The sequence below is a fragment of the Cervus canadensis genome, chromosome 3, assembly GCF_019320065.1.
Source record: "Cervus canadensis isolate Bull #8, Minnesota chromosome 3, ASM1932006v1, whole genome shotgun sequence".
Taxonomy (NCBI): Eukaryota; Metazoa; Chordata; class Mammalia; order Artiodactyla; family Cervidae; genus Cervus; species Cervus canadensis.
In genome coordinates, this window is record NC_057388.1 from 83,335,112 (window position 1) to 83,341,111 (window position 6,000).

Here is a 6,000-nt window from a genome sequence, read left to right on the forward strand (position 1 = left end):
ATTTTTAAGAGAAGCAAAAGAATAAAAGGCAAACAAATCCAAATTCTTCTCCATGTATGATAGTCATTAAGTTAAAAGTCACCATGGGGTGAAAAAATATGAAATCAATGAAAAATGCTTAAAGAAAGAGACACATTGACAGAGGTTACTTGAAATTCAGAGACAGGATTCTGAGGTAATTCCAAATAAATTCTTGTGTAATCATTTATTAAGCATTTGTGATGACTTAAATTACTTGTAATCATTTATTAAGAATCTGGGATTATTAAGCATGCCAGTTACCTAATCTAATATTTAAATGGAAAAAAATATTTTGATGGTGATGGAAGGAGGAATGGGAATTGGGGATGAGCAAACAAAAACTGATAAAAGATTCTATTCATGAATACTCCAAAAATCTGAGGCTGTAGTAATCTCAAAACTTGCCTTGGTTTGCTTTAGTGGCTGCTGGTTTAGCTGCATGATTTTAACATATTTTTCTCTCTCTTTTTTTAATAGTGTATCACTAAGAGCAAAAGTAGTGGAGGTGATGGAATTCCAGCTGAGCTATCTCAAATCCTAAAAGATGAAGCTGTGAAAGTGTTACACTCAATATGCCAGCAATTTTGGAAAACCCAGCAGTGACCACAGGACTGGAAAAGGTCAGTTTTCATTCCAATCCCAAACAAAGGCAATGCCAAAGAATGTTCAAACTACCGCACAGTTGCACTCACCTTACATGCTAGAAAAGTAATGTTCAAAATTCTCCATGCTGGGCTTCAACAGTACGTGAACCAAGAACTTCCAGAGGTTCAAGCTGGATTTAGAAAAGGCAGAGGAAATCAGAGATGAAATTGTCAACATCCATTGGATCACAGAAAAATCAAGAGAGTTCCAGAAAAATATCTACTTCTGCTTTATTGACTATGCCAAAGCATTTTACTGTGTGGATCACAACAAACTGTGGAAAATTCTTAAAGAGATGGGAATAACTGACTACCTGCCTCCTGAGAAATCTGTACGCAGGTCAAGGAGCAACTGTTAAAACTGGACATGGAACAACAGACTGGTTCCAAATAGGAAAAGGAGTACGTCAAGGCTGTATATTGTCACCCTGCTTATTTAACTCATATGCCGAGAACATCATGCAAAATGCATGGCTGAATGAAGCACAAGTTGGAATTAAGATTGCTGGGAGAAATATCAGTAACCTCAGTTATGCAGATGACACCACCCTTGTGGCAGAAAGCGAAGAACTAAAGGGCCTCTTGATAAAAGTGAAAGAGGAGAGTGAAAAAGCTGGCTTAAAACTCAACATTAAAAAAATGAAGATCATGGCATCTGGTCCCATCACTTCATGGCAAATAGATGGGGAAACAGTGGAAACTGATAGACTTTATTTTTGGGGGCTTCAAAATCACTGCAGATGGTGACTGCAGCCATGAAATTAAAAGATACTTGCTCCTTGGGAAGAAAAGTTATGACCAACCTAGACAGTATATTAAAAAGCAGAGACATTACTTTGCCAACAAAGGTCCGTCTAGTCAAGGCTATGGATTTTCTAGTAGTCATGTATGGATGTGAGAGTTGTACTATAAAGAAAGTTGAGAGCCAAAGAATTGATGCTTTTTATTGTGTTGTTGGAGAAGACTATTGAGAGTCCCTTGGACTGCAAGGAGATCAAACCAGTCAATCTTAAAGAAAATCGGTCTTGAATAATCATTGGAGGGACTGATGCTGAAGCTGAAACTCCAATACTCTGGCCACCTGATGTGAAGTACTGACTCATTGGAAAAGACCCTGATGCTGGGAAAGATCGAAGGCAGGAGAAGGGGATAACAGAGAATGAGATGGTTGGATGGCATCACCGACTCAATGGACATGAGATTGAGCAAGATCTGGGAGTTGGTGATGGACAGGAAAGCCTGGTGTGCTGTAGTCCATGGGGTCGCAAAGAATCGGACATGACTGAGCAACTGAGCTGAAGAGTATGACAGCATTTCCCTCTGGGTCTTCACATGTGCAAAAGAACAATTCCAAGCCTTCTACATTTGAATTAAGACAATGGAATAATATTTTAATTGTCTATTCAGATCATTACTGGTGTCAATGCGCTTAGGAGGCAGAGAACTATAGTGGTTGAGGCTACGTCTTTTGTATTAAGTTGGACCTAAGTCTAATGCTCAGCTCTGCCATTTATTATTTATATGTGTTAGCCACTCATCATGTCCAACTCTTTCTCTTTGCAACTCTTAGGGTTAGGGTTAGGGTAAGGATTAGGGTTAGGGTAAGGGTTAGGGTTAGGGTAAGTTTTAGGGTTAGGGTAAGAGTTATGGTGGACTGTAGCCCACCAGGCTTCTCTTGTCTGTGGGATTCTCCAGGCAAGAATACGAGTGGATTGCCATTACCTTTTCCAGGGGATCTTCACAACCCAGGGATCAAACCCAGGTCTCCTGCATTGCAGTCTGATTCTCTACCATCTGAGCCACCAGGTAAGCCTCTATTTACTATTTAACTTTGAGCTAGTAGTTTAACTCAACTTTGCATTTGCTTGACTAAAAAATTGGAATAATATTTCTCATATAAAACATTTCATGTCATGCCCAACTTTCTATGTATTCCAATCAATAGTGGTTAGTACTAATAGTATGGGGCTTCCCAGTTAGTGTTACTGGTAAAGAATCTGCCTGGTAATGCAGGAGATGCAAGAGATGCAGGTTTGATCCCTGGGTCGGGAAGATCCATTGCAGTTGGAAATGGCCACTCCAATATTCTTGCCTGGAAATGATGGGTTCCTTAAACCTGATTTTTCTCAGCATCAGAGTGATGAAAGATCTCGGAGTGGCGAAAGCACATCCAAGGGACTTCTGGAAGCCTCTTTACTGGCTCCACCATTATCATCAAAAAGAGCCTTGGTCTGAACTAGCTGGGTGCTCACATTTCAGTACCCTGTGCAGACAGGAGACAGGGCCAGAGGATGCCTCACTGAGGAAGTCAGAAAGTAATCTACACTGGGAATTGTGAGCTAAGTGGGCAAGTGTTGTTGACTGTGCCCTCTGGGGACAGTGTTTATTAGAAAAACATTTGTGTGGGCAGGTAATGTACTTCCCATACAAAGCAGAACCAATATTTGAAGGTGTTCCCCCCCACCCCTTTCTTTTTGGCCACTTACTAACAGATATCTTACTAATAGTTCCCCAACCAGGGATCAAACCCCACCTCCTGCAGTGGAAGTACAGTCTTAACCACTGGACCACCAGGGTAGTCCTTACTTGAAGGTGTTCTTGATATCATTAATATTTAGAAGAAGCCAACTTTCACTGTGCCTCCCCCAAGTCCCAATAATACCTCACAAGTTTCAAGAAATCACACATGCAAAACCAAGTCCTCTTCTGTGCATTTTATACTCCCTAGCTAGCCCTCTTAGTTACCAATTATTATTTTCTGTCATGGGGGAGGGATGACTGGAACCATACAACAGCAAAAATTTGTGTTGGATAATTTCTAGGAGAGGTGAGCAGAATGGAGGTTGTTGCTTTAAGAGTCAGAGAAAAAGTAAACCTAGAGGATGACTTAAGGGGACAATGCTTTCAAGAGAAGCAGTAACTGAAGACGGGAAGCAACCTCGGAATTTTCTGAAACCTGTTGCTTCTTCTGGTTTCCTATTCAACATGGTGTATAGTAGCTTCTGTCTTTGGGGAAGATGCTGTTTAAAAAAAGAAAAAAGCCATTGGGAATTAAGGCGTGGAAACCAAAAAACCTGGGGAAAAGGTTTCCATATTTTGAACTTTACATAGCATCAATTTTGCTTCTCCAGAAGACTTGTCAGAACAATTCTCATGAGTTGATATCATTGTCAATATGTGAAGAATTCCACAGATGGAGGATCCTGGCAGGCTATAGTCCCATGAGGTCGCAAAGAGTTTGACACGACTGAAACAACTTAGCACGCACACACACTTTCTATTCTGAGTTGCGTCCAGGTAATTTAATAAACTACAAAAACCTGCTAGGGACCTGGCAGACAGGGTTGAGACGGAAGCCTGGTCTCTCAATGGGTCTTAATTAAAACTATGAGGTCACATGAATTTACTCTATTACCCTGAGGTAGAAATATATTAATACATGGAATGAGAGATTTGCTTTATTCTGAGGCTTACTTCCAAATTACAGTAACAACAATCATTTAAAATAGTTTGGTTTATAAACACCAAGGTCCTAATGTATAGCATAGGGAACTATGTTAATATCCTATAATAAATCATAATGGAAAAGAATATTAAAAAATAATGTATATATGTGTATAACTGAGTCACTTTGCTGTAAAGCAGACTGGTACAACATTGTGAACAACTATATTTCAATAAAAATGAAAAATAAAATAGATAATAAGAACTTACTGTATAGCATAAGGAACACTACTTAAAACTCTGTAGTGACCAATATGGGAACAGAATCTTAAAAAGAATGGATATATGTATATGTATTACTCATACACTAGCAAAGTAATGCTCAAAATTCTCCAAGCCAGGCTTCAACAGTACATGAACCATGAACTTCCAGAGGTTGAAGCTGGCTTTAGAAAAGGCAGAGGAACTAGAGAGCAAATTGCCAACATCTGTTGGATCATCAAAAAAGCAAGAGAGTTCCAGAAAAACATCGATTTCTGCTTTATTGACTATGCCAAAGCCTTTGACTGTGTGGATCACAACAAACTGTGGAAAATTCTTTTTTTTTTTTCCCCATTATTTATTTATTTTTTCATTGGGTTTTGTCATACATTGATATGAATCAGCCATAGATTTACACGTATTCCCCATCCCGATCCCCCCTCCCACCTCCCTCTCCACCCGATTCCTCCGGCTCTTCCCAGTGCACCAGGCCCGAGCACTTGTCTCAGGCATCCCACGTGGGCTGGTGATCTGTTTCACCATAGATAGTATACATGCTGTTCTTTTGAAATATCCCACCCTCACATTCTCCCACAAAGTTCAAAAGTCTGTTCTGTATTTCTGTGTCTCTTTTTCTGTTTTCCGTATAGGGTTATCGTTACCATCTTTCTAAATTCCATATATATGTGTTAGTATGCTGTAATGTTCTTTATCTTTCTGGCTTACTTCACTCTGTATAAGGGGCTCCAGCTTCATCCATCTCATTAGGACTGGTTCAAATGAATTCTTTTTAATGGCTGAGTAATATTCCATGGTGTATATGTACCACAGCTTCCTTATCCATTCATCTGCTGATGGGCATCTAGGTTGCTTCCATGTCCTGGCTATTATAAACAGTGCTGCGATGAACACTGGGGTGCACGTGTCTCTTTCAGATCTGGTTTCCTCAGTGTGTATGCCCAGAAGTGGGATTGCTGGGTCATATGGCAGTTCTATTTCCAGTTTTTTAAGATATCTCCACACTGTTTTCCATAGCAGCTGTACTAGTTTGCATTCCCACCAACAGTGTAAGAGGGTTCCCTTTTCTCCACACCCTCTCCAGCATTTATTGCTTGTAGACTTTTGGATAGCAGCCATCCTGACTGGTGTGTAATGGTACCTCATTTGTGGTTTTGATTTGCATTTCTCTAATAATGAGTGATGTTGAGCATCTTTTCATGTGTTTGTTAGCCATCTGTATGTCTTCTTTGGAGAAATGTCTGTTTAGTTCTTTGGCCCATTTTTTGATTGGGTCATTTATTTTTCTGGAATTAAGCTGCAGGAGTTGCTTGTATATTTTTGAGATTAATCCTTTGGATAGCAAGTAGATCCAACCAATCCATCCTAAAGGAAATCAGTTCTGAATATTCATTGGAAGGACTGATGGTGAAGCTGAAACTCCAATGATTTGGCCACCTGAGGCGAAGTTTGAAAAGACCCTGATGCTGGGAAAGATTGAGTGTGGGAGAAGGGGACGACAGAGGATGAGATGTTTGGATGGCATCACTGACTCAATGGACATGAGTTTGGGTAAACTCCAGGAGTTGGTGATGGGCAGGGAGGCCTGGCGTGCTGGTCCATGGGGTCACAA